The 24,470-nt window shown below is 38.2% G+C and overlaps 1 long non-coding RNA gene across 1 annotated transcript; it reads right to left on the minus strand.

Moving 5' to 3' along the window:
* Positions 1–261: 261 nt before the first annotated feature.
* On the minus strand, positions 262–24,062 carry LOC104104519 (uncharacterized). The gene is made up of 3 exons (XR_011413448.1): positions 23,811–24,062; positions 629–1,273; positions 262–547 (listed from the first exon to the last, which is right to left on the minus strand). It is a non-coding gene; the product is annotated as an uncharacterized lncRNA (long non-coding RNA).
* Positions 24,063–24,470: the final 408 nt, after the last annotated feature.

Here is a 24,470-nt window from a genome sequence, read left to right on the forward strand (position 1 = left end):
ATGAAGTTCAATTAGGAAGGTGAAGAATTCCATACTGCTATTTAGATGCTAGAGTTCCCAAACCCAGACAGAGATCACTTCAATGTCAAGAAGCTTTGTAAAGCATCAACTATTTCACACTATTAACAATGTAATTGGCAGAGATAACTAACAGAGATTCAAGACAACTTATAAATGCAAAAAACCAGCTTAAAAATAAAAATTCACAGAAAACAAGAAATAAGTGTTAGTAAAGTGAGAATTCCAGTCTTATAACAAACAAAAAAAATATTAAACTTGAGACCTTGCATCATTTCATCTTCTTGAGCGAGGGAAACATCATCTTCCATCGGATCGAAACTAGGAGGCATAAGATTAGTACTATTATGTGCTAGCTTATTCTGCTCAGAAGCTGTTGAGTTGTGATTTTTACTTTCGCCAACCAGATTTCTCTATCCAAGGCTTCCTTTTGCCGAGCCCGAAGATCTTAAGTTTTTCTCACATCCCCTTTCTAAAGCACTAGGTTGACTGTAAGTGTCTCGTACATTCTTCAAAATAGCTCCAACTTCTGCAAATTTTGATTTGAGTAAAGCATAAATTAACTTCTCGTCTTATAACAAACAAAAAATAAATAATTAAAACTTAAAACCTTGCATCATTTCAGCTTCTTGAGTGAAGGGAATGTCGTCTTCCATCGTATCAAAACCAGGAGGCATAAGAATATTATCACTATGTGCTAGCTTATTCTGCTTAGAAGCCCCTGAGTTATAATTTTTAATCTCGCTAATCAGATCTTTTTTGCCAACATTTATTTTTGCAGAGCCCAAAGATCGAAAGCTTTGCCCTCGTCCCCTTGCTAAAGCCGCAGGTTGAATGTATGCATGATGTACATTCTTCAAAGCTGCTCCTGTTTTTGCAAATTTTGATTTATGTGAAACATAAAACCAATACCAGTCCAATAAGAAACAAAACAAAAGAAAAAGTTATAACTTAAGAGACCTTGTATCGCTTCAGAGTCATGAGCGAGGGGAGCATCCTCTTCTATCGAAGCAAAATCAGGGGGCACAATAGTATTAGTATGTGCAAGCTTATTCTGCTCAAAAGCTGTTGAATTGTGATTTTTACTTTCTCCAATCATAGTTCTCTTTCCAATACTTATTTTTACAGAGCCCAAAGATCCAAAGTTGTGTCCTCTTCCCTTTGTTAAAGCACCACGTTGAATATATGCATGATGTACATTCTTTGAAGTTTCTCCCGTTTCAGACTTTTGAAATTTTGATGGATTCATGTCAACCTAAAATAAGATAAAAGTATGGAGTAACTGTTAGCTGAGAAAGATAAAAATGATTAAGATGAGTAATAAAATTATTTATCCACACAAAATTTTCCGTGCCAATATTACTGATAAAAGAATTAACTTGTGTTAGAATTAGAAAACACAGACAAAATACAACAAGGCTAAACTTGTAAAATCACATATTTAGCAAGATATTGCAGCCATTTTCTTATAGCAAAAACAGAAATCAATATTATTTCCTGTCAAAAAGGGAAAAACTTTATAGCCAACTGTTGATGAAAGAACTTATCTGTAGTTAGAAAAACAAAGACAACATACATGATACAACAAGGCTGCACTTGTAAAACCACATAAGGAAAGCAAGAAGCAAGAGGCCTAAGGAAATAAATATTAACAACATGCATGATAAAGGTCAAAAACCTTCATCAGTTCTTTTCCTTTTTATTTGTGTAGAATTATCCAAATTCTCCAAATCGTCATTCTTTTCTTGCAAAATGCGAAAAGTATCACGAGATAGAACTTTTCTTGCAACATGCCAGCCTTTATTTGAAGGATCGTCGACATAAAATACTTGTAATGCTTGGTTTGCTAATACAAATGGCTCATTAGTTTTCAATAATCGCTGATGGTTAACACTCACAAATCCATATTCATTCATTTTAACTCCCTTTTCTTGGTCATACACATCAAACCACATATATCTAAAAAAGATCACTCTTTTTTCTCCAATAAATTGCAATTCAAGAATCTCAGTAAGTTCTCCATAATAATCAGTATTTTTATTCTCTTCATCTGTCTCACCAACTACAACCACCACGTAGTTTTGAGTTCTCAAATCCTTGTCATAGTCTTCCACATGAAACCTATATCCATTAGTAATGTAACCTTTAAGACGTCTCACATATGGCAGGGACCACGTGACAAAGTGAGCAAATCTTCCATTTTCTTACTGTTATCACATTTGTACAATTCAACAACCTATCAAAATAAATTATATAATTTAATTAGCAAATACTATATAAATATTATGTTTAAAAAAATAACAATAGTATCGGAATATTTTTGAGAGGTATCACCTGGAATTTGTGAAAACTCTCTACAAAAAATTAAAGAATAACATGTCATTTTAATTGAAATCATGGATAAAGTATAAGTGAATTATTATGTCAAGTCAATACTTACTCGAGAAATGGTTGAATTTCATCACAGTTCTTCAAAATATAAATATGTGCTTGCTCTAATTCATCTGGATTATGTTTGTCTATTATTCCAACTCTTAATTCTTTTTCAGGTTGAAAAAAAATCGTTAAACTTCCATCAGATTCAATAATACCACCATCATAATTCTGCTCAAGGCGATTAAATTTTATTTCCATTGTATGCAAATACCTTGAACATAAAGTAAAATATTCAGTTGCCAAATATCCCTCCGCGATGGAATTTTTTGGGATAGCCATCGCTCTACTGGATACATCCATCTATATCGAATAGGTCCAGCAATCATAGCCTCACTAGCTAAATGGATCGGCAAGTGCACCATCACATCAAAAAATGAAGGAGGGAATACCTTTTCTAACTTGCACAAAGTTATAGGAATTTGAGCTGCTATCTGTTCTAACTCATCCATTCTTAAACATTTTGCTCCAAGCAAGTTGAAAAATAAAGACAACTCAATAAGAGGTTCACATACAGATTTGCAAAGCATACCGCGTATAGTAAGTGGAAGTAAATATTGTAGAAGAATATGATAATCATGACTTTTTAGGCCTGAAATTTTGCGATCTTTAGTGTTGACACACTTAGATATATTTGATGAATATCCATCTGGAACCTTTAAGTTCTTTAGGAATCTAAAAAATATGTTCTTCTCTTCAGGAGATAACGCATAACATGCTGTCGGTAGCTCATATTTATCCCTATTTTTAATTGGATGCAATTCTTTCCTTATGTTCATTGATTGCAAATCCAATCGTGCTTTTATGGTATCTTTAGTTTTTTCTTTGACATTTAATATTGTCCCCAAAATATTGTCACATACATTTTTCTCGATATGCATTACATCTAAATTATGTCGCAACAATACAGTTTTCCAATAGGGAAGATCAAAGAAAATACTCTTCTTATTCCAATTATCACCCCTACTCTCATGTCATATTTTAAGCTTCTTCTTTGGATCCTTTGTTTGTGGTAAACCATCTAAGTCAGCCAGTTGATCAAGTATATCCTCACCCGATAAAACTTTGGGTGGTAGTCTTCGCTCCTTAGTGCCATCAAATGACTCTTTATCATTTCTCCATTTGTGATTAGGAGGAAGAAAGCGTCTATGACCCATATAACACTGATTTTTACTATTTTCTAACCAGATTGAGGATGTTTCTTTATTGCAACATGGGCAAGCTAGTTTTCCTTTTGTACTCCATCCAGATAAATTTACATAGGCCGAAAAGTCATTAATGGTCTATAATAGAGTTGCATGCAATATAAAGTTCCGTCTGGTTGACGCATCAAAGGCCTCCACTCCAGTTTCTCATAATTTCTTTAATTCATCCATCAAAGGATGAAGATAAACATCAATTGCATCTCTCGGTCTTTCAGGACCATGAAAAAGCATCGACAAAATAAAATTCTCTTGCTTCATATACAACCAAGGTGGTAAATTATAAGGAATAAGTACAACAGGTCAAATGTTGTACGGGATTCTAGAACTTCCAAATAGTTCAAAACCATCACTAGCAAGTCCAAGTCGAACATTACGAGGTTTAGCGGCGAAAGACTGGTGAAGTTCATCAAAATTTGTCCATGCCATTGAGTCAGCTAGGTGTCTCGTCATTCCATCGTCAACTCTTTTTTCATGATGTCATGTCATTTAAGATGATATTTGAGGACATAAACAATCTTTGGAGTCTTTGGCTTTAAGGGAAAATAACGTAAAATCTTGTGCGTTATCTTTTTCCCACTCTTTAATTTAGTTTCTCCACTATGTTTATCCTCTTTCCATCTAGATGCTCCACAAACTTTGCAAGATTCAAGAAATTTGTCATCCTTCCAATAAAACATGCAATTATTCTTACACGCATCAATCTTCCTGTAAGAAAATCCAAGATCCCGAATTATCTTCTTTGCCTCATAATATGAATCTGGCAAGTTTGATTCATCAGGCAATAGATCTTCCTTCAACATCTTCAACAACATTGTAAATGACTCATGACTCCAACGCCCAATACTTTTGATATGAAGCAATTTAACCATAGTAGAAAGTTTAGAAACTTTTGAATTTTGGTACAATGGTTGCTCAAAATCCTTTAAAAGCCTATAGAATTATTTTGCTTCAAGATTTGGTTCCACCTCAAGAAAATCATCACCATCAATGTTTGTATTGTCTGCATCAAAATCAGGGTATAAATCTCTTAGATCCCATGTATTTCATCCTCACCATTAGCTTCTTCAATGTCATCATCTTCTAGATCTTCTAAATTTGATTGTGGTTCACCTAACTTTTTCCCGTGATGATACCAAAAAGTATAATTTTAAATTATTCCATGTACTATTACATGTGACTTAACCATCTCACGTGTTCCCGAAGATGTATTACAATATTTGATACATGGACAACGTATTACACGCGCTTCACTTAATCTTGTAAAAGCAAAATCCAAAAAACTGTCCACCCCAAGCTTGTAAGCATTACCAAGTCGGTCATGGATAAGTTCCATCCATTTCTTATCAGGTGCCATAATCTGGTGCATGTGTAATATATATGTATATATGATTAAAATAATATATTAGCCAGAAGTAAACATTTATTCAACAAGCCAACAAATAAGCAAACACTTCAACTTATATGTAGTACAAATGTATACTAAAGCAAAATCGATAATAATCATCGTATTGTCTTTTAAATGCCTAATTCAGATTGAAAAATCTAAAATAAAAGCAAACATAGGCTATATATGTGAGCTTTCTAAAGTATCACAGCCACGATCAATGCTTTAGAAATAAAACAATGATCATCTAACAACTTTTACAATAATGAATACAAATATCACTAAGAAATATAATGGAAACAGAACAATAATCACATAACAACTTCTATTTTCTGGAATCAAAATTAAAGCATTGATTTTGATTATATCAATTTCCATTAAATATAATGAAAATTGATATCGTAAACTTCCGATCTCTTATTTATCAGGGCTCATCTGAAATGTGTTAATATATTCATGCCAACTCCTAATAGAATTAAGCTGTTCTATGATACTTTTTTAGTCTGGTGAGACACATTTCTGTCAATACTAAACAATCTGCTCTCTTTGGATTCAAGAAACTGAAACTGCAAAACAGAATTATATTTGCTCTGAATGCACAAGGTAATCAAGTGCTGCTTCAGGATTGCCAAGCCTGACAACTCTATTTCCAGCGACCCACTCAACTATTTTATTTTAAAGTTATAACATCTTCGCTTATGGTGCACAAGAATCACCTTTTGACAGATTCGTATCTCAACACGTAAACTAATTCTAATTAAAAAATATAGTTCAACTTTATTTGTCCAGAACATCATCTTCTAGGTAAGATAAGAAAACAGTACTTGATTAATTCATTAAATTAAATAGCAAAGAATATTTCAGAGAACTAGTGAAAGAAGTTTTTTTTCTTCTGTAGTAGTTTTATACAATAGTAAAAGGCAATAATTAAAAGGAAAAAAAAAACAATATCAGGCCTTGCTATTTTTATCCCACTAACATATTATTTAGTTTCTCTATTGAACTTTCAGAAATAATACATTAATATTGTAATAATCCTTTTGCATATTGCTTTGATCACAAATGGTCATAAGAAGAGATTTTTCAGGAACTAAACAATAAAGAACTAAGGAACACCACATCTAAACACATATTGTTACAAATTAAGAGGCAAATTTAATTCCTACAAATACGTTTGATTCTTAAATCTTAGTCTTCCAGCAAGCAAACAAATAGCAGAGGTACTACAAGAACCCTCGCCATAAAGGGCGTCAATGTAACTATAAATCTGGAAAGTTCCATCCATTTCTTATCAGGTGCCATAATCTGGTGCATGTGTAATATATATGTATATATTATTAAAATAATGTATTAGCCAGAAGTAAATATTTATTCAACAAGCCAACAAATAAGCAAACACTTCAACTTATATGTAGTACAAATGTATACTAAAGCAAAATCGATAATAATCATCGTATTGTCTTTTAAATGCCTAATTCAGATTGAAAAATCTAAAATAAAAGCAAACAGAGGTTATATATGTGAGCTTTCTAAAGTATCACAGCTACGATCAATGCTTTAGAAATAAAACAATGATCATCTAACAAATTTTACAATAATGAATACAAATATCACTAAGAAATATAATAGAAACGAACAATAATCAAATAACAACTTCTATTTTCTGGAATCAAAATTAAAGCATTGATTTTGATTATATCAATTTCCATTAAATATAATGAAAATTGATATCGTAAACTTCCGAACTCTTGTTTATCAGGGCTCATCTGAAATGTGTTAATATATTCATGCCAACTCCTAATAGAATTAAGCGGCTCTATGATACTTTTTTATCCTGGTGGGACACATTTCTGTCAATACTAAACAATCTGCTCTCTTTGGATTAAAGAAACTGAAACTGCAAAACAGAATTACATTTGCTCTGAATGCACAAGGTAATCAAGTGCTGCTTCACGATTTCCAAGCCTGACAATTCTATTTCCAACGACCCACTCAGCTATTTTATTTTAAAGTTACAACATCTTCGCTTATGGTGCACAAGAATCACATTTTGACAGATTCATATCTCAACACGTAAACTAATTCTAATTAAAAAATATAGTTCAACTTTATTTGGCCAGAACATCATCTTCTAGGTAAGATAAGAAAACAGTACTTGATCAATTCATTAAATTAAATAGCAAAGAATGTTTCAGAGAACTAGTCAAAGAAGTTTTTTTTCTTCTTTAGTAATTTTATACAATAGTAAAAGGCAATAATTTTTAATTAAAAAAAAAAAACTACATCAGGCCTTGCTATTTTTATCCCACTAACATATTATTTAGTTTCTCTATTGAACTTTCAGAAATAATACATTAATATTGTAATAATCTTTTTGCAGATTGCTTTGATCACAAATGGTCATAAGAAGAGAATTTTCAGGAACTAAACAATGAAGAACTAAGGAACACCACATCTAAACATATATTGTTACAAATTAAGAGGCAAATTTAATTCCTAAAAACATGTTTGATTCTTAAATCTTAGTCTTCCAACAAGCAAACAAATAGCAGAGGTACTACAAGAAGCCTCGCCATAAAGGGCGTCAATGTAACTATAAATCTGGAAAATAAACATATAATTCTAAGAAGAAATCCAATTTTTGAAAAGCAGAGAGATAAAAAAAAGACGCGATTTTACAATAGTTATTACTACAAGTTTAGCGACATAGATTCACCATTATCACTGTTAGCTGAGAAAGATAAAAATCATTAAGATGAGTAATAAAATTATTTATCCACACATAATTTCCCGTGCCAATATTATTGATAAAAGAATTAACTTGTGTTAGAATTAGAAAACACAGACAAAATACAACAAGGCTAAACTTGTAAAACCACATATTTAACAAGATATTGCAGCCATTTTCTTATAGCAAAAATAGAAATCAATATTAGTTCCTGTCAAAAAGGGAAAAACTTTATTGCCAACTGCTGATGAAAGAACTTATCTTTGGTTAGAAAAACAAAAACAATATATATGATGCAACAAGGCTGCACTTGTAAAACCACATAAGGAAAGCGAGAAGTAAGAGGCCTAAGGAAATAAATATTAACAACATGCATGATAAAGATCAAAAACCTTCATCAGTTCTTTTCCTTTTCATTTGTGTAGAATTATTCAAATTCTCCAAATTGTCATCCGTTTCTTGCAAAATGTCAAAAGTATCACGAGGTAGAACTTTTCTTGCAATATGCCAGCATTTATTTGAAGGATCGTCGACATACAATACTTGTAATGCTTGGTTTGTGTCACGACCCAAACTAACCATGTCGTGATGGCGCCTATCGTGGAACTAGGCAAGCCGACTCATTTTCAAAACAAATCGATATTTTTATTTCAAAGATAATCTCAAGGCTATTTAACATAAAAACCATCGTAAAAGAGTTCAAATCAAAACAAAAGTGCGGAAAAGAAAAGCCCAACACCGGGGTGTCACTAGTCATGAGCATCTACTATAATTTATCTGACAATATCGAGACTAACATAGTCTGGCAAATAGCTAAATACAACTAAAGGAAGATAAGAGGGAGAAGAGCAGGGCTGCGATCTCCAGGCAGCTACCTTGCTATCCTCGAGAAAATCTGCAACCGGAATAGTCAGCAGTCGCGATCGTGTCCAACTCTGCTTGGATCTGCACACAAGGTGTAGGGAGTAACGTGAGTACGCTAACTCAGTAAGTAATAATATTAAATAAAGACTGAGCAGTAGTGATGAGCAACAAAGCATATAAATTACATATCATGAAATTTCGGTAAAAGTACAACATATTTTAAAAATCAATGTTTGAATCAATTCATCTCGTTTAAAACCCAGTTCCAGTAAAAATTATTTAAAGATATTTTTCAACAGTTTCAAACAGAGGCTCAATATAAGGGTGAGCAAAAATAATGAAATCATAAACAGCCCCTCGGGCAAAACATCACTCATATGCAGCCCCTCGATCAAACATCACAATCACTCATGCCTCCCGGGCATACCTCACAATCACACATGCCACTCGGGCATACCTCACAATCACTCATGCCTCCCAGTCACTCAGCACTCGGCACTCGCACTTAGTAGGTACCTCCGCTCACTGGGGTGTGTACAAACTCCGGAGGGGCTCCTTCAGCCCAAGCGCTATATCAAGCCAAATCATGGCATAAATCACTCAGGCCCTCGGCCTATATCAAACATGTTGCGGCGTGCAAACTAATTCCATAAATATCCTCACAAATCAGGCCCTCGGCCTCACTCAGTCATAAATCTCTCAAGCCACTCGGGCTTTCAGTAAAAATAGGGTACTCAGCCTAAAACAACATTTATATGCATCAAAACAGAATAATAAAACTGAGTTATGTAGTAAATAGGTATAACCATGACTGAGTATAGATTTTCAATCGAAAATAGTGAAAGGATAGTAAGAAAAAGGCCCCGAAGGGTCCAGACAACACTAACACAAGGCCCAAAACATGGCATTCAGCCCAATTTACAGAAACTCTTTCTAAAATATATAAGTATCATATAGTTTCAACAAAATATGCAACTTTACAGTTGCCATGGGACGAGCCAAGTCACAATACCCAACAGTGCAATCCCACACGTCTGTCACCTAGCATGTGCGTCACCTCAAAATAGTAAATGATAAAAAATCCGGGTTTTCATACCCTCAGGACTATATTTAAAATCGTTACTTACCTCAAACCGATCAAATCCCTACACCGCGATGCTCTTGCCCCTCAATTCGGCCTCCAAATGCTCCGATTCTATTCACAATCAGTACAATACCATCAATATACGCTAATGAAATGAATTCCACAAGAAAAACTATCAAATTAGCCCAAAACCCGAAATTGGCTCAAACCTGGCCTCCGGGCCCACGTCTCGAAATCCAACAAAATTTACAAAACTAGAAAGCTCATCTACTCACGAGTATAACTATACCAAATTCATCAAAATCCGACATCGTTTGGTCCTTCAAATCTTTAAATTACTCTCCACAAATCCCAAGCCCTAACTCCTCATTTAACTTCAAAAAATCCTACTAATTATTGATGAACAAAGCCATAGATTAACGCAATTAATACCATTTTGGGTTAGGATCACTTACCCTAACGTTGCTCCTTGAAAGCCTTCGAAAACCCGCCCCTCTCCAGAGTTCCTCAAATGCAAAAATTAAAAAATGAAGACAAAACAACGAGCTGGGGATTTTCTGCCCAGCACTATCGCACATGAGGCCTCTTTTTCCGCTTCTGCGACGCCGCACCTGCAGAAATTTCCATCGCAGGTGCGGAACTCACTAAAGAGCCCAGGTTCCGCATCTACGGCCCAAATCGCACTCATGTGCTTGCGCACCTGTGCGTAACAATTTGCATCTGCGAAGCCAGCCCAAAATCTTCCTCTCCGAATCTGCGCCTAGGCCTCACACCTGCGGGCTCGCAGATGCGACCTCACTTACGCACTTGCGGACCCAGCCTACCTCGACGTTGTCCGCACCTGCGAACTCCCACGCGCACCAGCGACCTCGCACCTGTGGTCCTCCCCTCCGCAGGTGCGAAAATACTAGTAGCAGCAGCTTCAGCTGCATTTTCTAACTTCAAACAATCCGTTAACCACCCGGAATCACCCCGAGTCCCTCAAGACCTCAACCAAAAATACCAACAAATCATTTATCAACATACAAACTTAGTCGAACCTTCAAATCACTCAAAACAACATCAAATCACCAAATTACCCTCGGATTCAAGCCTAAGAACTTCTAAACTTTGAAATTCGACAACCGATACCAAAACCAACCAAACCACGTCCGAATGACCTCGGATTTTGTACGCACGTCACAAATGACACTACAAACCTACTCCAACTTCCGAAATTCCATTCCGACCCCGATATCAAATTTTTCACTGCCGACCAGAAATCACCAAATTTCAAATTTCGCCAATTCGAGCCTAATTCTACCACGGACCTCCAAATCACATTGCGGACGCACTCCTAAGTCCAAAATCACTTAACGAAGCCAACGGAATTGTCAGAATTAAATTCCGAGATCGTTTACACATAGGTCAACATCCGGTTGACCTTTCCAACTTAAGCTTCTACTTTAGAGACTAAGTGTCTCATTCCACTCCGAAACCACTCCGGACCCAAACCAACCAACCTGATACAACACAATTCAGCTAAATAACACATAAAGAAGCAGAAATGGGGGAAATGGGGCTATAACTCTCGAAACGACCGACCGGGTCGTTACATCCTTCCCCTCTTAAATAACCGTTCGTCCTCGAATGGGTCTAGAAACATACCTGGAGTCTCGAATAGGCGTGGATATTTGCTATGCATCTCCCGCTCGATCTCCTAGGTGTCCTCCTCCACAGGCTGCCCTCTCCACTATACCTTCACCAAAGCTAAGTCCTTTGACCTCAACTTTCCAACATGCCGATCCAAAATAGCCACCGGCTCCACATCATAAGTCATATCACCCTCCAACTGGACCGTGCTGAAATCCAAAACATGGGACGGATCTCCAATATACTTCCGGAGCATGGAAACATGAAACACTGGGTGCACACTCGACAAGCTGGGTGGCAAGGCAAGCTTATAAGCCACATCCCCTATCCTCTGAAGCGCCTCAAAAGGCTAAATGAACCGGGGCTCAACTTGACCCGCTTCCCAAACTCATAACACCCTTCATGGGTGATACCTTCAGCAAAACCTTCTCCCCAACCATAAAAGATACATCATGGACCTTCCTGTCCGCATAGCTCTTCTGCCTATACTGCGCCGTACGAAGCCGCTCCTGAATCAATCTCACCTTATCTAATGCATCTTGGACCAAGTTTGTACCCAAGAGCCTAGCCTCACCCGGCACAAACCATCCTACTGGAGATCTACACCTCCTCCCATATAAAGCCTCATACGGAGCCATCTGAATACTCAACTGATAACTGTTGTTATATACAAACACCACGAGTGGCAGAAACTGGTCCCATGAACCCCCAAAGTCAATGACACAAGCGCGCAACATGTCCTCCAATATCTGAATAGTGTGCTCGGATTGCCCATCCGTCTGAGGGTGAAAAGTTATGCTCAACTCAACCTGAGTACCCAACTCTGGCTGCACGGCCCTATAAAACTGCGATGTAAACTGAGTGCCCCTATCTGAAATGATGGAAATAGGGACACCATGCAGGCGAACAATCTCTCGGATGTAAACCTCAGCCAACTGCTTTGAAGTGTAAGTAGTACCAACTGGAATGAAGTGCGCAGACTTGGTTAGCCGATCCACAATCACTCAAATAGAATCAAACTTCCTCGAAGTTTGTGGGAGCCCAACTACGAAGTCCATGGTGATCCGCTCCCACTTCCACTCCGGGATCTCTAATCTCTAAAGCAAGCCACCCGATCTCTGATGTTCATACTTAACCTGCTGACAGTTGAGACATCGAGCGACAAATCCAACTATATCCTTCTTCAGCCGCCTCCACCAATAGTGCTATCTCAAATCCTGGTACATCTTCGCGGCATGCGGATGGATGGAATACTGCGAGTGGTGGGCCTCCCCGAGAATCAACTCCCGAAGCCCATCTACATTAGGCACACATATCCGGCCCTGCATCCTCAACACACCGTCATCAGCAATAGTCACATCTATAGTATCACCTCACCGGACCTTGTCCTGAAGAACAAGCAAGTGGGGGTCATCATACTGACGCTCCCTGATACGGTCATAAAGGGAAGACCTGGAGACCACGCAAGCCAACACCCGACTCCGCTCCAAAATATCCAATCTCATAAGCTGGCCTGCTAAGGCCTGAACATCCAATTCCAAAGGTCTCTCTACTGCTGGAAGATATGCTAAACTCCCCAAACTCTCCCCCCGGCGACTCAAAGCATCGGCCACCACATTGGTCTTCCCCGGATGGTACAAAATAGTGATGTCATAGTCCTTAAGAAGCTCCAACCATCTCCGCTGATGCAAATTAAGATCCTTCTGCTTAAACAGATGTTGTAGACTCCGGTGATCAGTATAGATCTCACAATGAACCCCATACAAATAATGATGCCAAATTTTCCAAGCGTAAATAATGGCTGCTAACTCAAGATCGTGGATAGGATAGTTCTTCTCATGGGTCTTCAACTGGTGCGAGGCATAGGAAATCACCCTACCCTCCTATATTAGAACACAACCAATGCCTATCCTCGAGGCATCATAATACACGGTGTAAGAACTTGAAGCTGATGGCAGAACTAACACTGGAGCTATGATCAAAGAAGTCTTGAGCTTCTGAATGCTCTCCTCACACTCATCCAACCACCTGAATGGAGCACCCTTTTGGGTCAATCTGGTCAAGGGAGAAGCAATAGATGAAAATCCTTCCACAAAGCGACAGTAATAACCCGCCAAACCAAGAAAGCTCCTAATCTCCGTGGCTGAGGACAGTTTAGGCCAACTCTGCGCCGCCTCTATCTTCTTCGGATCCACCTGAATACCCTTACTGGACACCATGTTCCCCAAGAATGCTACTGAACCGAGCAAAAACCCACACTTGGAGAACTTTGAATAAAGCTTCTCTTCCCTCAATCTTTGTAATACAATCCTCAGATGTTGAGCGTGCTCCTCCTGGCTACGAGACTACACCAGGATATCATCAATGAATACAACAACTAATGAGTCCAAATAGGGCTTGAATACACTGTTTATCAAATGCATGAATGCTGCTGGGGCATTGGTCAGCCCAAAAGACATCACTAAGAACTCATAATGGCCATATCGGGTCCTGAAAGTAGTCTTAAGAATATCTGAATCCCAAATCTTCATCTGGTGATAACCGGACCTCAAATCAATCTTTGAGAACAACCTCGCTCCCTGAAGTTGGTCAAATAAATCATCAATACGAGGCAAAGGATACTTGTTCTTGACTGTGACCTTGTTCAGCTGCCTGTAACCAATGCACATTCTCATTGAACCATCCTTCTTCTTCACAAATAGAACCGGTGCACCCCAAGGTGACACACTAGGCCGAATAAACCCCTTATTAAGGAGTTCCTGAAGCTGTTCTTTGAATTCCTTCAATTTCGCCGATGCCATACGATATGGCGGAATAGAAATGGGCTGAGTCCCGGCACCAAATCAATACCAAAATCAATATCCCTGTCAAGCGGCATGCCCGGCATGTCAGCAGGAAACACATCCGAAAAATCTCGTACCACCAAAATAGAATCAATGGTAGGATTCTTTACACTAACATCCCTCACAAAAGACAAATTAGGCAGGCAACACTTCTCAACCAAATGTTGAGCCTTCAAATATGAAATCACCCTACTTGGTCCATAATCTACAGAAACCGCTCCACTCAACCCTCGAAAATCCCGGCATCGCCAAAGACACGGTCTTAGCGTGACAATCTAGAATAGTATGATATGGAGATAACCAATCCATGCCTAATATCACATCAAAGTCAACCATACCGAGCAACAATAGATCCACTCGGGTCTCCAGACCCCCAATAGTCACCACACATGACCGATATATGTGGTCCACAACAATAGTATCGCCCACAGGAGTAGATACATGAACAAATGGAACTAAAGACTCACAAGGCATATCCAGAAAATGGGCAAAATACGAGGAAACATATTAATACGTGGAACTAGGGTCAAATATTACTGAGGGATCTCTGTGACAAACTGAGACAATACGTGTAATCACAGCATCTGAAGCAATAGCATCTGGTCTAGCAGGGAGGGCATAGAAATGGGCCTGGCCACCCCCTGATTTGCCTCCCTCTCTAGGGTGACCCCTAGCTGACTGACCTCCACCCCGAGGTGACTGGGCGGGTGGTGAAGTAATTGGTGCTGAAGTCGAAGGCTGACTCCTCTGCTGAGATAGACCTCCATGACGACGAGGACACTGCCTCCACATATGCCCAAACTCCCCACACTCAAAACAACTCCCTGGTGCTGGTGGCAGAAACTTAAGGGAACCCCTAGCACAGGGATAACTGGTATAAGAACCTAGAAGGGAGGAGCCCTGAATTGGTGGAGAACGATACGGACTCTGAGCTGGAAGGGCACCGAGTGATGAGTGGCCCTGATGAGAACTGTGAGAACCATGGCCAGATGATACACCACGGTGAAATGGCCGAGCTGACTGAGCATGTCTAAAATGATGACCTTTGCCGTGCTAGAACTGACCCCCAAAAGGAGCACCGCTGAATCCACCCTGACAACGAGGCCTCTTGGCCTCCCTCTCAACCCTTTCCTGACCGCAAACCATCTCAATCTGTCGAGCTATGTCGATAACCTCATCAAAGGTAGCACCAGACACCCTCTCTCTCATCATAAGCAACTATAGCTGAAAAATGAGACTATCAATAAACCTCATGATCCTCTCCTTATCCGTGGGAACCAACCAGATAGCATGATGGGCCAACTCCGAGAATCGAATCTCATACTGCGTCACAGACATATCACCCTGGCGAAGCCGCTCAAACTGTCTGTGCAGCTCCTCTCTGTGGGACCGAGGTACGAACTTCTCCAAAAAGACAATGGAGAACTCCTGGCAAGTAAGGGGTGTTGCGCCAACAGGCCTACGCCTCTCGTAAGTCTCCCACCATCTGTGTGCAGCCCTAGAAAACTGAAAAGTGGTGAATGAGACCCCACAATTCTACATAATACCAGCAGTACGGAGTATCCTATGACACCTGTCCAAGAAGTCCTAAGCATCCTCTCTCTCTGTGCCACTGAAAGGTGGTGGATGGAGTCTCCCAAACCTCTCCAACCTATGCTGATCATCCTCAGTCATAGAAGTAACCACATAATCCTGTGCAGCTGCAACCAGCTGGGCTGGTGGTGCCCCTGGTGTCTGGAGTCCCTGAACTTCCTGTTCGGGTGTACGAGCGACAGGAGTCTGAGTGCCTGTGCCTCCCTCGGCCTGAGAAGTGGTTGCGGCCGTCGAGATAGAGACCGCCCGAGCAAGGCCAGTACACGTTGTCAAAATCTAAGCTAAGGCCTCCTGAAGGCCTGGAATCACAATAGTCATAGGTGGTGCCTGAGCTGGTGCATCAACAACTGGAATCTGGTCATGATCTGGGGCAAGTGGTAGACCTGCAGGTACTGCACCAGCTGCGGTGCGGGTTGTACCTCTGCCCCTACCATGGCCTCTACCGCGACCTCGGCCTCTCGTGGCCCTGGCTGGTGGTACTGGTTGGTGGCCCTCCTGATCGGTAGTACGAGTCCTCACCATCTGTGAAAGAATGAAACAACAGATGTTTAGTTACTAGAATCACTAGATTCGCACGACAAGAATTCAAGAATGTGGAGTTTCCTAAGGGTTCTGCAGCCTCTCGAAGATAAGTACAGACGTCTCCATACCGATCCGCAAGACTCTACTAAACCCACTCATGACTCATGAGACCTATGTAACCTAGGCTCTGATACCAACTTGTCACGACCCAAACTAACCCTGTCATGATGGTGCCTATCATGGAACTAGGCAAACCGACTCATTTCCAAAACAAACCGATATTTTTATTTCAAAGATAATCTCAAGGCTATTTAACATAAAAACCATCGTAAATCATGGCATAAATCACTCAGGCCCTCGACCTATATCTAACATGCTGCGGCGTGCAACCCGATCCCATAAATATCCTCACAAATCAGGCCCTCGGCCTCACACAGTCATAAACCTTTCAAGCAACTCGGGCTCTCGGTAAAAAATAGGGTACTCAGCCCAAAACAACATTTATATGCATCAAAACAGAGCAATAAAACTGAGTTATGTAGTAAACAGGTATAACCATGACTGAGTATAGATTTTCAATTGAAAACAGTGAAAGGATAGTAAGAAAAAGGCCCCTAAGTGTCCAAACAGCACTGGCACAAGGCCCAAAACATGGCATTCAGCCCAATTTACATAAACTCTTTCTAAAACATATATGTATCATATAGTTTCAAAAAAATATGCAACTTTACATTTGCCATGGGACGGACCAAGTCACAATGCCCAACAGTGCACGCCCACACGCCCGTCACCTAGCATGTGTGTCACCTCAAAATAGTTTATGATATGCAATCCGGGGTTTCATACCCTCGGGACTAGATTTTAAATCGTTACTTACCTCAAACCGATCAAATCCCTACTCCGCGATGCTCTTGCCTCTCGATTCGGCCTCCAAATGCTCCGAATCTATTCACAACCAGTACAATACCATCAATATACGCTAATGGAATGAATTAAACAAGAAAAACTATCAAATTAGCCCAAAATCCGAAATTGGCTCAAACCCGGCCCCCGGGATCACGCCTCAAAATCCGACAAAATTTACAAAATTAGAAAGCTCGTCCAGTCACGAGTATAACCATACCAAATTCATCAAAATCCAATATTGTTTGGTCCTTCAAATCCTTAAATTACTCTCCAAATATCCCAAGCCCTAATCCCTCATTTCACTTCAAAAATTCGTACTAATTAATGATGAACAAAACCTTAGATTCATGAAATTAATACCATTATGGGTTAGGATCACTTACCCTAATGCTGCTCCTTGAAAACCCTTGAAATATTGCCCCTCTCCTGAGTTCCTCAAATCCAACAATTGAAAAATGAAGACAAAACCATGAGCTGGGGCTTTTCTGCCCAGCATTATCGCACCTATGACCTCTTTTTCCGCTTCTGCGATGCCGCACCTGCGAAAATTTCCATCGCAGGTGCAGAACTCACAAAAGAGCCCAAATCCTGCATCTGCGGCCCAAATCGCGCGCCTGCGCTTGCGCACATGGGCGTAACACTTAGCATCTACGAAGCCAGCCCAAAATCCTCTTCTCCGCATCTGCGCCCCAGGCCTCGCACCTGTGGGCTCGCAGATGCGACCTCACTTACGCACCTGCAGACCCAGCCTACCTCGACACTATCCGCACCTGCGAACTCCCATGCACATCAGCGACCTCGCACCTGCGGTCCTCCCCTCCGCAGGTGCGGAAATACCAGTAGCAGCAGCTTCAGCTACATTTTCCAACTTCAAACAATTTATTAACCACGCGTAATCACCCCGAAGCCCTCGGGACCTCAACCAAAACTACCAACAAGTCATATATCAACATACAAACTTAGTCGAACCTTTGAATAACTCAAAACAACATCAAATCATCAAATTACCCTAGGATTCAAGCCTAAGAACTTCTAAACTTCCAAATTCGACAACCGATGCCGAAACCAATCAAACCACGTCCGAATAACCTCAAATTTTGTACACACATCACAAATGACACTACGAACCTACTCCGACTTCCAGAATTCCATTCCGCCTCCAATATCAAATTTTTCACTTCTGACCAAAAATCGCCAAATTTCCAATTTCGCCAATTCAAGACTAATTCTACCACGGACCTCCAAATCACATTCTGGATGTACTCCTAAGACCAAAATCACCTAACAGAGCTAACGGAACCATCAGAATTAAATTCCGAGATCATTTACATATAGGTCAACATTCGATTGACTTTTCCAACTTAAGCTTCTACTTTAGAGACTAAGTTGTCTCATTCCACTCCGAAATCACTCCGGACCCAAACCAACCAACATGATACAACACAATATAGCTAAATAACACATAAAGAAATAAAAATGGAGGAAACGGGGCTATAACTCTCGAAATGACCGGCCGGGTCGTTATAGTTTGCTAATACAAATGGCTCATTAGTTTTCAATAATCGCTGACGGTTAACACTCACAAAGACATATTCATCCATTTTAACTCCCTTTTCTTGATCATACACATCAAACCACATACGTCTAAACAATATCACTCTTTTTCCTCCAATAAATTACAATTCAAGAATCTCAGTAAGTTCTCCATAATAATCAATATTTTTATTCTCTTTATCTGTCTCACCAACTACAACTACCCCGTAGTTTTGAGTTCTCAAACCCCTGTCATAGTCTTCCACATGAAACCTATATCCATTAGTAATGTAACCTTTAAGACGCCTTACATATGGCAGGGGACCACATGACAAAGTGAGCAAATCTTCCATTTTCTTACAGTTATCACATTTGTACAATTCAACAACCTATCAAAATCAATTATATACTTTAATTAGAAAATACTATATAAATATTATATTTAAAAAAATAACAATAGTATATAACTAGTACTAGCCTTTTTTTAAAACCAGTTAATGAACTCCCTATCTGAATGTTTTTGTGAGGTATCACTTGGAATTTGTGAAAACTCTCTACAAAAAATTAAAGAATAACATGTCATTTTAATTGAAATCATGGATAAAGTATAAGTGAATTATTATGTCGAATTAATACTTACTCGAGAAATGGTTGAATTTCATCACAGTTCTTCAAAATATAAATATGTGTTTGCTCTAATTTATCTGGATTAAATTTGTCTATTTTTCCAGCACTTAATTCTTTTCCAGGTTGATAAAAAACTGTTAAACCTCCATCAGATTCAATAATACCACCACCATAATTTCGCTCAAGGAAATTAAATTTTGTTTCCATTGTATGCAAATACCTTGAACATAAAGTCAAATATTCAGTTGCCAAATATCCCTCCGCGATGGAACCTTCTGGGCAAGCCCTATTACCAACTAAAGATTTCAAAAAGTATAGCCATCTCTCCACTGGATACATCTATCTATATTGAATAGGTCCAGCAATCATAGCCTCATTAGCTAAATGGATCGGCAAGTGCACCATCACATCAAAAAATGAAGGAGGGAATACCTTTTTCTTACTTGCACAGAGTTGTAGGAATTTGAGCTGCTATCTGTTCTAACTCATCCATTCTTAAACATTTTGCTTCAAGCAAGTTGAAAAATCAAGACAACACAATAAGAGGTTCACATACAGATTTGCAAAGTATACCGCGTATAGCAAGTGGAAGTAAATGCTGTACAAGAACATGACAATCATGACTTTGTAGGCCTGAAATTTTGCGACCTTTAGTGTTGACACACTGAGATATATTTGATGAAAAATATTTTCTTCGCTTTAGGAGATAACGTATAACATACTGTCGGTAGCTCATATTTATCCCCGTTTTTAATTGGATGCAATTTTTTCCTTATGTTCATTGCTTGCAAATCCAATTGAGCGTTTATGGTATCTTTAGTTTTTTCTTCGACATTTAAGATTGTTCCCAAAATATTGTCACATATATTTTTCTCGATATACATCACATCTAAATTATGTCGCAACAATAGAGTTTTCCAATAGGGAAGATCAAAGAAAATACTCTTCTTATTCCAATTATCACCCCTACTCTCATGTGATATTTTAGGATTCTTCTTTGGATCCTTTGTTTGTGGTAAACCATCTAAGTCAGCAACTTGATCAAGTATATCCTCACCCGATAAAATTTTGGATGGTAATTTTCGCTCCTTAGTGCCATCAAATGACTCTTTATCATTTCTCCGTTTGTGATTAAGAGGAAGAAAGCATCTCTGACCCATATAACACTGATATTTTCTATTTTCTAACATGATTGAGGATGTTTCTTTATTGCAACATGGGCCAGCTAGTTTTCCTTTTGTACTCCATCCAGATAAATTTGCATAGGCCGAAAAGTCATTAATGGTCCATAATAGAGTTGCATGCAATATAAAGTTCCGTATGGTTGACGCATCAAAGGTCTCCACTCCAGTTTCCCATAATTCCTTTAATTCATCCATCAAAGGATGAAGATAAACATCAATTTCATCTCCTGGACTTTCAGGACCAGGAATAAGCATCGACAAAATAAAATTCTCTTGCTTCATATATAGCCAAGGTGGTAAATTATAAAGAATAAGTACAACATGCCAAATGCTGTACGGGGTTCTAGAACTTCCAAATGGTTGAAAACCATCACTAGCAAGTCCAAGTCGAACATTAGGAGGTTCAGCGACGAAAGGATGGTGAAGTTCATCAAACTTTTTCCATGCCATTGAGTCAGCTGGGTGCCTCATCATTCCATCATCAACTCTTTTTTCATGATTCCATGTCATTAAAGATGATATCTTTGAGGACATAAATAATCTTTGGAGTCTTGACTTTAAGGAAAAATAACGTAAAATCTTGTGCGCTATCTTTTTCCCACTCTTAAATTTAGTTTCTCCACTATGTTTATCCTCTTTCCATCTAGATGCTCCACAAACTTTGTAAGACTCAAGAAACCTATCATCCTTCCAATATAACATGTAATTATTCTTACATGTATCAATCTTCCTATAAGAAAGTCCAAGATCCCGAATTATCTTCTTTGCCTCATAATATGAATCTGGCAACTTTGATTTATCAGGCAATAGATCTTCCTTCAATATCTTCAAAAATATTGTAAATGACTCATGACTCCAACACCCAATACTTTTGATATGAAGCAATTTAACCATAGTAATTTTAGAAACTTTTGAATTTTGGTACAATGGTTGCTCAAAATCCTTTAAAAGCTTATAGAATATTTTTGTTTCAAGATTAGGTTCCTCCTCAAGAAAATCATCACCATCAATGTTTGTATTGTCTGCATCAAAATCAGGGTATAAATCTCTTAGGATCCCATGTATTTTATCCTCACCATCAACTTCTTCAATGTTATCATCTTCTATATCTTCTAAATTTGATTGTGGCTCACCTAACTTTTTCCCGTGATGATACCAAAAAGGGTAATTTTGAATTATTCCATGTGCTATTATATGTGACTTAACCATCTCACGTGTCCCCGAAGATGTATTACAACATTTGATACATGGACAACGTATTACACGCGCTTCACTTAATCTTGTAAAAGTAAAATCCAAAACACTGTCCACTCCAAGCTTGTAAGCATTACCAAGTCGGTCATGGATAAGTTCCATCCATTTCTTATCAGGTGCCATAATCTGGTGCATATGTAATATATATGTATATATGATTAAAATAATATATTAGCTAGAAGTAAACATTTATTCAACAAGCCAACAAATAAGAAAACACTTCAACTTGTATGTAGTACAAATGTATACTAAAGCAAAATCGATAATAATCATCGTATTGTCTTTTAAATGCCTAATTCAGATTGAAAAATCTAAAATAAAAGCAAACCGAGGTTATATATGTGAGCTTTCTAAAGTATCACAGCCACGATCAATGCTTTAGAAATAAAACAATGATCATCTAACAACTTTTACAATATTTATTACAAATATCACTAAGAAATAAAATGGAAACAGAACAATAATCACATAACAACTTCTATATCCTGGAATCAAAATTAAAGCATTGATTGTTATTATATCAATTTCCATTAAATATAATGAAAATTGATATCGTAAACTTCCGATCCCTTATTTCTTAGGGCTCATCTGAAATGTGTTAATATATTCATGCCAACTCCTAATAGAATTAAGCGGCTCTAAGATACTTTTTTTAGCCTGGTGGAACACATTTATGTCAATACTAAACAATCTACTCTCTTTGGATTCAAGAAACTGAACTGCAAAACAGAGTTACATTTGCTTTGAATGCACAAGGTAATCAAGTGCTGCTTCACGATTGCCAAGCCTGGCAACTCTATTTCCAGCGACCCACTCAGCTATTTTATTTTAAAGTTACAACATCTTTGCTTATGGTGCACAAGAATCACATTTTGACAGATTCATATCTCAACACGTAAACTAATTCTAATTAAAAAATATAGTTCAACTTTATTTGGTCAGAACATCATCTTCTAGGTAAGATAGGAAAACAGTACTTGATCAATTCATTAAATTAAATAGCGAAGAACGTTTCAGAGAACTAGTCAAAGAAGTTTTTTTTCTTCTGTAGTAATTTTATACAATAATAAAAGGCAATAATTTTAAAAAAGAAAAAAAACATCAGGACTTGCTATTTTTATCCCACTAACATATTATTTGCATTGTTACATGGAGTTTCTCTGTTGAACTTTCAGAAATAATACATTAATATTGTAATAATCTTTTTGCAGATTGCTTTGATCACAAATGGTCATAAGAAGAGGTTTTTCAGGAACTAAACAGTGAAGAACTAAGGAATACCACATCTAAACACATATTGTTACAAATTAAGAGGTAAATTTAATTCCTACAAACATGTTTGATTCCTAAATCTTAATCTTCCATCAAGCTACAAATAGCAGAGGTACTACAAGAAGTCTCGCCATAAAGGGCGTCAATGTAACTATAAATCTGAAAAATAAACATAGAATTCTAAGAAGAAATCAAATATTTGAATGGCAGAGAGATCAAAAAAATACGCGATTTCACAATAGTTATTACTACAAGTTTAGCGACGCAGATTCACCATTATAACTTGACGGACGAAAACATGGGGAGTATAGATAGAGTGATGGAGAGAGAAAAGAGGGAGGAGATTGGAAAAGAATCCAACAAAATGAGAAGAAAAAGCAGAAGGAAAAATCATCCAAATACCATCCAAGCCCATCGTTACCCTCTCTCAAAAATCCCAACACCTAATTTTGTCTTTTCTCTTCCTATCGATTAAATGCATCCCAAACCCAGTTGTTTTTCTCGACAAAATCAGCTCAACATTAGCTCCAAAATAATCTCAAAACAACCCCAAAATGCAACAGTAAAACAAAAACTAAAACCCAGAAAAACTAGCTCCAAAATGCCACCAACATTTCAGCCGAAAACTCCATGAAAATAAGTTTAAAATTAGTCTAAACATGCCTCAAAATAGCCCTTCTTTTGTCATAAAACAACAACATTAAAGGGTAGTTATAACTTGAGTTTACCTTGACGAGAAGGAGAACAGAATCCTATTAGCGTTGACACAGATTCACCAGAGAATACAGATTATAAGCTACGTACAACAAGAAGCCTAAATTGTTTTGTGATTATTTGTTGAGTTTTGCTCTGCTCTGTATATATAGTGTTAACTTCAGAACTTCTTCGACAATCTAGTAGTGGCCAGTTGCTGCGAGAGCCCTATTTGTTCGTAATTCTTTGCCTCTTCTTTGCTGAAGTTGTTGTGCGTGATTTGGGGTAGAATTAGGGTGAGATTTAGGGTTTTTTTGATAATTTAGGGGTTTTGTGTGGATAGTTGGTTGAGAAAATAAAGGAGGGAAAAATTAGCGCTCGTATTTCATTTTTATTCATATTTAACGAGGGGATTGACACAATTTGAAGGACCCGAAATAATTCCCTCGTAAAAAATACAGTAAAAAATAACTTTAACGACCATAATAAATATTTGCCGCTATAAGTACACATATAACGACTGGATATATTTCCTTTCAAGAAGAAGTGGTCGCTAATGATCTCTTTTCTTGTAGAGGGTGTAGCTACCTCAACTTCAAATGAGCCTCACTTTGGCCTGCTCTGGCTGGAGGCACCTGAATGTTACCCTCGCCCACAGCTATATCAAGCCGTTTACTAATCGCTTGCTTCCTAGT

Source organism: Nicotiana tomentosiformis, chromosome 2 (assembly GCF_000390325.3).
Source record: "Nicotiana tomentosiformis chromosome 2, ASM39032v3, whole genome shotgun sequence".
NCBI lineage: Eukaryota > Viridiplantae > Streptophyta > Magnoliopsida > Solanales > Solanaceae > Nicotiana > Nicotiana tomentosiformis.